At 34.9% G+C, this 11,357-nt stretch overlaps 1 long non-coding RNA gene across 1 annotated transcript; it reads left to right on the top strand.

Moving 5' to 3' along the window:
• The first annotated feature begins 265 nt into the window (after positions 1 to 265).
• On the top strand, positions 266 to 3,343 carry LOC132753494 (uncharacterized). Its single transcript, XR_009628964.1, has 3 exons — positions 266 to 651; positions 1,473 to 1,556; positions 1,863 to 3,343. It is a non-coding gene; the product is annotated as an uncharacterized LOC132753494 (long non-coding RNA).
• The last annotated feature ends 8,014 nt before the right edge of the window (positions 3,344 to 11,357 follow it).

The raw sequence follows: 11,357 nt of genomic DNA, 5'->3' as shown, positions 1-11,357 counted from the left end.
ATAAATGGAGGCATTTATTAGTGGTCAAACACCGTGAAAATTACCGCGAAATACGAGGTGATAAAATTTACAAGATTCAACGAATGTTTCAGGTAAACGACATGGCTAATTGTCATAACTTAACATAACTTTATTCTATTCTGTGGCTGATTGATAACCGATGGCCTAAAGTACTTAAAAAGAATAGAAAAACTGGTTAAAAAATTATTGACATCTGACTTGTTTAATGGTGTCATTAAATTGCAAGTTGGTAATTACCGTAATAGGTTGTATGCCACTATGTAATTTTTAAAAAAAAATACGTTTGATGATCAATGCCCCACCTTCAAATGAAAAGTGTCCCGGAAATGAGTCTAAAAATTATGGCATGTAGGGTCATTGTATTGACGGCAAAAACAACGGAATTACACGAAATTATGAGAATCGAGCACATGTTACTGACGTAGTACACATGTCACTGACGTAGTACACAGGTTTATTGCGTAGTACACAGGTCTATTGAGCGCGCAATATTCAATATTCAAAGACGGCAAAAACTTCGTCTCATATCAACAGTGAACTGATGATATCATCTCTACAACGAGGAAGGTGAAATTGCTAAAGCAAATTATCAGAAGAAGACCTTCAAAGCTGCAATCGGTGAAATTCACTGTGAGTATTATCATAAATGCACCAGTTGTCTTGATTTTTTTTTCCAAACAGAGCCGGCGTGTTTATGACTCCTCAAAGAAAAAAATGAAGAGTCTATAATTATTTTAATGACCTTTCTTCACTTCTAAAAGCATTATTTTGTAACAATTTGTCGACGGTAACAATAGAAATAATAATTGTATTTCCAGCTCATTCCTAGTTATATTTTAGATACTGGAAATATTGCGTAAACGGACATTTGTCACATATTTTCGCGACCTGTTTTTATTTATTTATTTCTTTGTTGTTGAACAGGATCGATATAAAATGAATCAAAAACAAAGCATTGTTGAAGATTGAAGATGGTTCTGCTTCCCTGCAGGAAATTATTTGCTAATGCCTTCTGGTTTAAAATAGTTTTTTTAAAAATGCATGGTAGCAAGTTTTTTTTTTTATCCCCACCCTAGCGGCTAGTGTGCAGACAGTTCACAATACAATTGAATACTCAGGCATTGAATTTAAGATTTTTGAATTTACTGGCCCGCATTCCAGTTTTGAATTTATTCTACTATATATTTAACTAAATTCTCTAAAATTTACACTGGTCATGATGGGCCACCGGGCCAGTGCTTAATTCAATGACTGTTAAATCTGTTACTAAATTTGTAAGGGGCAGGACGTGAAGTGGTTGAACATGCTTGACAAGATATTTTTGAGTATTTAAACATTACTTGGAACATGCAAATTGAAAAAATTATAATGATACAGTTCAGAATATTTTAAAGATATTGGTCAATTGTTTATGATGTTAGAAGTTTTCTTGATTGTGATTAATATTATAGGTCCTGCTGACTGTGTCCAATGTGAAAGTGCATCGAAAAGGCAGGAACTGCTGGGGGTTGTGTGGTTGAGGCTAGATCTGACAGGTAAGCAATATAGTGGAGGTTACAAGGACCCAATTTTACAATTGTCTACAGTAGAACCAGATAGTTTTGCATGGCAAAAATTCCCGAAATTTTAATTCAGTCTAATTTTACGAGGATTAAAATTCGCATAATTAGCATTTTCTTCTTAAATATTAATGAAAAACTGACATACCCTGATATTGGGTATAGAAATAGGTTTGAAGGGTACTATGGAAACGCATTTTTTCGTAACATTTGTGTAATGTTTAAAACTGTCATTTCAAACACAAGACGTTATATTGTTGTTTTTTTGTATTTCCAAACTAGATGGGAGGATGAGTGCAGAAGCCTGCGTAGAAAGATTTGACGCATGGAGGAGAGAATTACTGCTTTAGGGAGTCAGAATACAAAAGTGGAGGACCCCGAATTATAAGCTGTGGAACATCAAAGTGATACTCAAGAAGTCTTGGTTACATAATAATTAGCAAAGACTATCTTCACTGTGGAGGAACTTAGAACCCACTCTAGGACTGGAAAGATGACCAATAAGTGCAAGGATTCCCCGAGACCACCACTTGAACCCTCGAAACTCGGCAATCTTGAAAGACTAGTGAGGAAAAATACCGGTGTATCAAAAGAAGTATTTAATAAAAAACTAGAGAACTAACAAAAAGTCATCAGAAGGAAATAAATCACAAAATAAGTGAAACATTGGAAACTGTTCTAATTTCAAGTTCTTGGTTTTTGAAAATCAGCAAGCTGTATTGAATAAACTATTTCTTAGTTCTTGTTAAACAAAGATGTGTAGTTTTTAAATTTTATATGCAGTTTTACATGTTTGTGGTTTACTTTTGAACAATATAACTTAGAGCTTATGTTGTGTACATATTGTTTAGACTTGTCAGTCCGCAAATTGATTGGTATCAATTCTGTCTGCTCTGTTCTTGCATTTTTCATAAATGTGAAATAATGTAAATGTAGTTTAGGAACTGTTCATGAACTGTAGTCCTTGAACTGTTCTTGCACTTTTCGTGAAGATAAAATGGCACAATGAATTTGCGCTGGAAAAAGTGCTAGAAAAGTTCATGTAGAGGAAAAAATTCATGAACAGTTCATAATTTACTGTAAGTGAACAGTTCATGAGCATTTCATTGCATTTTGTATAAGAACAGTTCATGAAATGTTCATGTTTTATTGAGTCATGAACTGATCAAGAGCATGGGACAGTTCAAGAACTAAGTGTCCTCTGAACTTTTCAAGAATTTGTGCCATTTTGTCTTCATGTACATCCCATGAACTATTCATGAATCTAGGTCATGAACTAGAATGAATACTTCATGAATTATACATGAACTGTAAGCATTCATTTCACAGGGGAATGATTTCTTTTTCGTTTTTGTTCATAACAATGTCATTGGATAAGATTTTTGTACTTAACATTTTTGCTCATTACAAACGCATATATGGCCTTTAATCTCAAAGTTCAAAAGATCCAGAGGCTTATTGTGAGATTTTTGACAGTTCAATATGTCTGTTGTTCGTCTTAACAATTTCTAATGTTAAATACATTAAAAAGTGTCCAAAACTTTAAGTCCACACAGTAATCAAACTGGTTGCCTAATGAAACTAAAAGGGCAATGCTTTTGAGTTCATGAAAAGTTAGGGGATTTGGTGATTTGTAAGAAATCTATGTACATACATATGTGTCAATGTAATAGAAATTCCATGTACATGTACATTTATTTTCAGATGTGAACAGTTGTTAACAGTATTATATTAGCTCAAATAAATGCAACAGTTTTTTGAAAGTTTTTTTTGCAGTTATTTATGAGGTCATATAAAGGCTTCAGTAGTTTTTTGAAAGTTTTTTAATGATGTCATATAAATGGTTGAAAATGCAAACACAATTTTTTGGCAGTTATTTATGAGGTCATATAAATGGTTGGAAATGCTATCTCCATATTTGGAGGAGGCAGTTTTATGATGTCATCTCATTTACATATTTCGGCTGATTTCAATGCTTTTTCAATGCTAAATAACTGCATTTTAAATGCATTTTAACTGCATTTTAAATGCTTTCTACATAATCACATTTGTCAAGGAAAACTGCTTAATAAATGGTTAAAACTGGTCAGAAAAACAATGCTAAATAACTGCAAGTTAAATGCCTTTCCTTTTCCTAAGGGAGCTGCTATATTGAAATTCATCCTCTAATCTCACAGTACAGAAACTGACAGCGAACAGCATGGATCCTGACCAGACTGCACGGATGCGCAGGCTGGTCTGGATTCATGCTAGTCGCAAACCCATTATGTTGGTTTTGTCGTGACGTGGCTCAAGTGTAAATTAAACTCTGAGCAATATTCAGTCATGGTTCCCTGTTTGGTGCAAAGTGTCACAGGGTGAGAAAAATGTGCAGTCTGACCGGAACTTGAACCGGGGACCCTCGGAATACTGTACTGCGGCTCTTAGTCATATTAGCTATCCGGCTGCTTTCAAATCATCTCTCCTAAATAGTGAACAGTTCTGAACCGTGACATACTCCCCTGCTAAATTAAGTTCCTCCTCAAATTTACTGAGTTACAGAGAAATGTTAATTAAACTCTGAGCTATATTCAGTCACGGTCCCCCGTTTGGCGCCAAGTGTCACAGGGTGAGAAAAAATGTGCAGCCTGACCGGAACTCAAACCTAGGGCCCACGGAATAGTGTACAGCATCTCTACCACCTGAGTTATCAAGCCACTTACACATCATCTCCCCTAAATAGTGACAGTTCTGAACCGTGACTATAAAAAATCATTTTGTTGCCCCATATTTTAGCGTAGAATCGCTTTAAATCTAGCATTTAATCATACTGTCACCTGTGCGTGGCCAATCGATGACTCTCTATCTTTTTCATTATTTTGTTCTGTTGCAGTCAAGGGGGGAAGAAAGTGAAGTGAAGAAAGCAACAAAACAAAAAAAATATTGTGCAGCCTGATCGGACTCGAAAACCTAAAACCCTGGAACATATACCACGGCTCTTACCGAATGAAGCTTTTCCGGCCTCATAAAACATTTTCTCCCCTAAAAGCTATTGACATACTTTTCCTGCTATATTTAAATTCCCCCTCAAATTTCTCAGGTTATAAAGCAATGTGAATTTAACTCTGGCTATATTCAGTCACAGCTTCAAATTGGGTACCAATATGTCACAGGGTAAGAAGAATGTGCAGCCTGACCTGGCTCGTACCTAGGACCCTTGGAATACCATACCACAGCTCTTACCAACTGAGCTATCCAGGGGCTTACACATTTTTTCTTCTCTGAACCGTGACACAATAAATATAGTATTTCATCAAGGAACTTGCCTTTTTTTTGTAAACAAGTTAAATACCAAATAAAAGGTATTGAGGAAAGGTCTTTGTTTATTATAGTGTCCACCATTACTGTAAGGGCCTGCCATTTCTGACTTATGAGACACCTATAAATTGCTTGCATACCAATTGTACCTCCCAACTCCTACCACTTATTTTAAGTATGCCAGGCGCAAGGCGGATAGAAATTTGGTAACCATTTCATTTTAACTACCTAGCAGCTCAAGAAGCGGCTTTTTAGGAACGAGTCCCGAGATAAACATTCATACTTCATTTACCTTCCCTGTGGGGGCTTGAACTTCAACCTCACAAATTGAAGGCAGACACCTTAACCACTAGGCCCAATGATACCGAATACATGTACACACTGAAATATGTTTGCTTGTTTGTTTTGGGTTTTATGTCACATTGACACAGTATAGGTCATATCGCGACATTCCAGCTTTACTGGTGACGAAAACCTCAGGTGCTCTTCCATGCATAATTCAAGCACGAATGGGCACCAGAGTAGAACCACCGACATTCCGTAAGCTAGCTGGATAGCTTCCTCACATGAAAAAGTCCAAAGTCCCTGTCGGGATTCGAACCCACAGCGGTGAGGGGCAAGTGATTTGAAGTCAACAACCTTAACCACTCGGCCAGGGACGCCCCCTGAAATATGTATTTTACCCTTTGTTGAAATTTTACAAACCAGACATCTGGTGAAAATCCTGCAGGAACCACATCATTCTGTAAATAACTTTACCTTTTAATTTCTATAATTCAACAGTTGTTTTCTATATATACATGAACATATGAGCCGTGTCACGACAAAACCAACATAATGGGTTTGCGACCAGCATGGATCCAGACCAGCCTGCGCATCTGCGCAGTCTGATCAGGATCCATGCTGTTCGCTATCAGTTTCTTTACTTGACAGGGTTTGTAAGCGAACAGCATGGATCCTGATCAGACTGCGCGGATGCGCAGGCTGGTCTTGATCCATGCTGGTCGCAAACCCATTATGTTGGTTTTGTCGTGACACGGCTCATATGTCTTTTTCATTGTCACTTCACCAATATCACTCATACAAGTTAATCAATTTGTAGAATTACATGCAACAAAATTAAAAATGTTTAATGCATGCTTAAATAATAAAAACTTAATAATTTTAGTCCAGTTTGATTATATATATTATTATAATTTAGGATTATCAAAAGATTCTTAATTAAAGTCCTACCAATTGGTAATTTTGTAACACGGTGAGAAAATGTGCAGCCTGAACAGGACTCAAACCCGGGACACTCAGAATACCTTACTACAGCTCTACTGTCTGAGCTATTAAGCTGCTTACACATCACTCCTCTAAATAGTATTAGAAAGCCAAGAAATTGTCCATACTTTTATATGACGTAATAATTTCATATCATGAATCATATGAAATTATTATAGGAATTGTTTTATAAATAATCTTTTTTTATATATATACATGTATATATTATGAATTGCTTTAAATCTGTTTTTCAATATATTGTAATAATATATGATAATTCAGAATATTTCTTGTATGTATGATTATGTTTAATTTGTCATTTTATAAAATATTTTATTATAGTTTTGAAGAATTACTTGACTGTACATTTCAAACTTTGATAATTTGTAATTGTTCTTTATTCCTATTTCTTAAGATCTTGTAAATTTTTTACATAACTCTTTTTGACACTAAAGTAGAGACCAGCTGTTAGGCTTTTAGCAAGTTTTTTTTGAAACCATAAAACATCTTGATTAACACAATTAAAATGTAAATACTTTAGTTTGTAATTAAATCTTTGTCCAAATGCCTGTGAGATTGAGCAACAGGAACAAGGGTGCTAAAGTGACAGACTAAGTAAATTACCTTCTGGACAAAGTGATAACCTATCATGTAAGAATTTCCTTTTTCTTTGTTTGACTGATTAAGCCATATTGTTTGCAAATGTAAAAACATATGGTGCTAAAAGCATTGTAGGGCTCAATGTCATAATCTACCTGTATAAAAGTCAAGACGAAAGTTAGCAAGTCACATAACGAAATTGTGACTGCTAAATAAAGTTGGAATTATTTCTTAAACTATCGTCTTACTTTTATATAGGTAAGTTCTCTTTTATTATTCTTTTCTTGTTTAAAGTAAATTTTTCATTTTACAATAAACTCTTGTTTCAAATAATTTTCATGTAGCAATATTGAATAGTAAATGTTTTTTTTGTACATAGATATAATGAACATGAATTTTATGCATTCTATTATTTCCTTTAAGAGGAATTTTCAATTTATTTTGATATCATACATGAAGATAGATTTGTTTCAAGTAATGCAATTTACTGACTCTTTTGGATATACTTGACATAAGGTTTTAAAAGAAATGTTTATACTTAATCTTAAGACTTTAATTTTTGTTTTCATGCTTGTAAGTCAATCATTATAATCTTATCTTCATGGATGCTTTCCCTTGGTACTTCTTACTTGTTAAGCGAGTGTTTAAATAAAACAGCTTTTCCCCAAAATTAGTTGTTTTTGAAAAGTATAAAATTGTTCTATTAATATAGACTAATTTCCCAATAAAATAGTTTGTTAATTTGTTTTAAAGCTTAAATATTTGAAAATGAAATATGTTCATTTAGAATGTACAATATTAGTTAATTAGTCAATTGTTTATTTTGTTTTAACTTTATGTTATTTCAATCTTCTCTGTTTAATATACATAATTACATATGCATTAAAATTGTATTATTTTAATATTGATACACATTATGCGTAATACTGTATATACACATAACGAAATTGTGACTGCTAAATAAAGTTGGAATTATTTCTTAAACTATCGTCTTACTTTTATATAGAGATACGGGTTAAAGAGTAACGCCCCAACGACTACGGCGTCACAATAGTATACAGTTCTGAACCATTATAATTACTTCTCCGCTATATTGAAGTTTGTCGGTAATACAGAGCTATGTGAATTAACTCTTAGCTATATGCAGTCAAGGCCACAAGTTGGGCGCCAATTGTAACCGGTTGAGAAAAAATTTGCAGCCTGACCGGGATTTGAACCCGGGACCCTCAAAGTACCAAACCATAACTTGACTGACTGAGCTATATGGCCACTTACACATTTTCTTCCCTTAACAGTAAACTGTTATGAACCATGACATAATCCTACCAATTAAATACAAATACTATGTATTTAAAACCTTCAAGAAAAGTTTTGTTATCATTATGAATAAATGCAAATTAAGTAAATGGAAATCTTATCAAATAGGGAGGTGATCTGTTGTTGAGTTGTAACATCTTGATAATTGTGATCCAAGGATCATGAGATAGCATCTCCACCTTGATAAAATTTGTCAACAAACTTACAGATGGGACCAACTTGCTAGGACCAGGGTTGCATCTGAAACTGAGGCAAACTATAGGCAACTACTGTATATCAAAAATCCCTGGATTCATGCTATATCTCACTCTTACAATCCTTATCTATATATTTTTTCTTAGAATAATGATAAAAGTGCCAAATAATGTGTTTTACTCTATTATCATACACCAAAATATGTTTCCAGAAAGTTGTGACTGTTATGAAATATATTTAACTAACAAAACTCAGATTTTTTAACAAATCAAAGTCATTAAAATTAATAATTACACTGGAATTAAAATATCTTTTTAAACAGTTCTCTCTTAACATATTTTTTGTTGATGTTTTGAAATTTACCAAGTTATGTTAAAATTTAAAATAATAAATTTAAATAAATATATTTTCTCATTCATCTTTGAGTTTTTTCTGATTTAAAGTCCCACGAATGGTTAATTCAGTTTATATTTTTGAATCATTTAGCCATGGGCAGCATCATGACTTTGATTTGGCATATTATAATTAATATGGTAGAGATGTCACAGTATATTAAGCTGTTCAATAATAAGGGGAGAAGAAATGTAATTAAGAAACCTTATATCTCAGTTGGTAGAGCTGTGGAATGGTATTCAATGCATGACAGGTTTGAGCTCCAGTCAGGTTGCACTTTTTCTCCCTGTTACCTTAAGGGCAGTGATTTTTTTACCTGTCCAGAACTCATTGAATTTGCTGTGGATACAAAGTTTCAAATAATGTGCATCTTTTGGATGCATACTTTTTCTGAGTAGGGAGTCCTGTCTTACAGGAATTTGGTAATAAATACCAAATTGTGTTCAAGTTATGTCAATCATATTCTAGGTCTACAAATCTTCTACAGATAAGAAATAATAATGTGCTATACTATAGATAAGCATAAAAATATTAAGGAAAATGAAGTTTTGATTAATCTCAAACTAAATTAATGGAAAAAACTTATTAAATTTATTTGACAGTTTTGAATAATTTCAGTATCAGAAACATAGTAATTATGCCCCCATTTCGAAGAAAAGGGGGTATATTGCTTTGCACTTGTCGGTCCGTCCGTCCGTCGGTCCGTAGACCAAATGGTTTCCGATTGATAACTAAAGAACCCTTAGGCCTAGGAACTTCAAACTTGGTATGGTGATTGGTCATGACCAGTAGATGACCCCTATTGATTTTGGGGTCAAGGGGTCAAAGGTCAAGGTCACATTGACCTTGTAAGCAAAAACGGTTTCCGATCAATAACTAAAGAACCTTAAGGCCTAGGAACTTCAAACTTGGAATGGTGATTGGTCATGATCAGTAGATGACCCCTATTGATTTTGGGTCAAGGGGTCAAAGGTCAAGGTCACATTGACCTTGTAAGCAAAAACGGTGTCCGATCAATAACTAAAGAACTTTAAGGCCTAGGAACTTCAAACTTGGTATGGTGATTGGTCATGATCAGTAGATGACCCCTATTGATTTTAAGGTCAAGGGGTCAAAGGTCAAGGTCACATTGACCTTGTAAGCAAAAACGGTGTCCGATCAATAACTAAAGAACTTTAAGGCCTAGGAACTTCAAACTTGGTATGGTGATTGGTCATGACCAGCAGATGACCCTATTGATATTGGGGTTAAGGGGTCAAAGGGCAAGGTCACATTGACCTTGTAGGTAAAAATTATAGCCCAGCGAGTCCTAGGACCCACAATGATGAGTTAGTAAAAAAATCACTGTAAGGGTCCAATTTGAAGCTTATGGTGGTCAATTCACTTAGTCACTTAAGTGTTCCAATGAAAAAAGACAAATTTAAATATAATGGTAATACTGTATGTCAATGTAAAGATTAGAGAAAATGTTTAAGCTGTAGACCTGCAGTATGGTTTTCCAAGGGTTCTGGGGTTTTTTGGTAGTGCTGAGGTATGGAACATGTATTCTGAGGGTTTCTGGATTGAGTCTTAGTCAGGCTGCATTTTTTTTCTCACCCTAGTTGTGATATTAATAAATATAACAGGTCTGCATATATTAATGTATTATAATGTTTTAAGTCAATATTGTTAAATATTTAATCATTGTCTTTTGATAAGACATTGTAACAGTACAACTTCTTAATTTGACCTTTCTTGTGTGAGGGGGAAGAAGCCCTTAATTAACTCCTCACCAGTGCGGTATAAGCTGCGGTCTCCCAGGAGAGCCCAGGACCACCGCAATAAGTTATTGGGATGTTACGGAAAATCCGGGGTGAAATTATTGTTGCGGTCACACTAACCACGGCAGCACTACCGTAATTCCCAACTTACCCAGGCAGAGCCCCGGTCAATCCAGGCAGAGCACTGAAAAACCCTGGTGGATTGTTACAATGATTACATTGATACATGTTTTGTCCCCTGCCTTTTTCGAAGAAAAAAGGGGGATATACAAATAGGCTCCATCCGTCTGTCTGTCCGTCTGTCTGTCACACTTTCATGTGAGGTCCATAACTTTGTCATTTATTAAATGAATCTGAAATAACTTGGCACAAATGTTTGTTATCAAAAGACAATGTGTCATGCGCAACAACCAGACCCCTACCTCCAGGGTCAAGGTCCTGTCCATAACTTTTTTATCTTTGAAGGGATTTTGTAAATATTTGCCACAATTATTCACAATAATGAGAAGATGTGTCCTGCGTAACAACCGGTCACCTACCTCCAAGGTCAAGGTCACACTTGGAGGTCAAAGATTAACATAGTCTGTTACAGGGTATATTTCGTGTCTGGTCCATAACTTTGTCATTTATCAAAGGAATTTAAAATAACTTGGCACAAATGTTTGTTATAATAAGACGATGTGTCAGGCACAACAACCAGACCCCTACCTCCAGGGTCAAGATCGCACTTGCTCATTCAAGGGCAACATTGTCTTTTTGAGGGTATATGTCGTGTCTGGGCTATAACTTACTTATCTTTGGAGGGATTTTGTAAATACTTGCCATAATTGTTCACAATAATGAGACAATGTGTCATGCGCAACAATTGGTCACCTACCTTCAAGGTCAAGGTCACACTTGGAGGTCAAAGATTAACATAGTCTGTTAAAGGGTATATTTTGTGTCCGGT

This window comes from Ruditapes philippinarum, unplaced genomic scaffold (genome assembly GCF_026571515.1).
Source record: "Ruditapes philippinarum isolate M1 unplaced genomic scaffold, ASM2657151v2 ctg4456_1_1_1_1, whole genome shotgun sequence".
Lineage (NCBI taxonomy): Eukaryota > Metazoa > Mollusca > Bivalvia > Venerida > Veneridae > Ruditapes > Ruditapes philippinarum.
The sequence above is the reverse complement of the archived record's forward strand: the minus strand, read 5'-3'. Positions and strand labels throughout refer to the sequence as shown.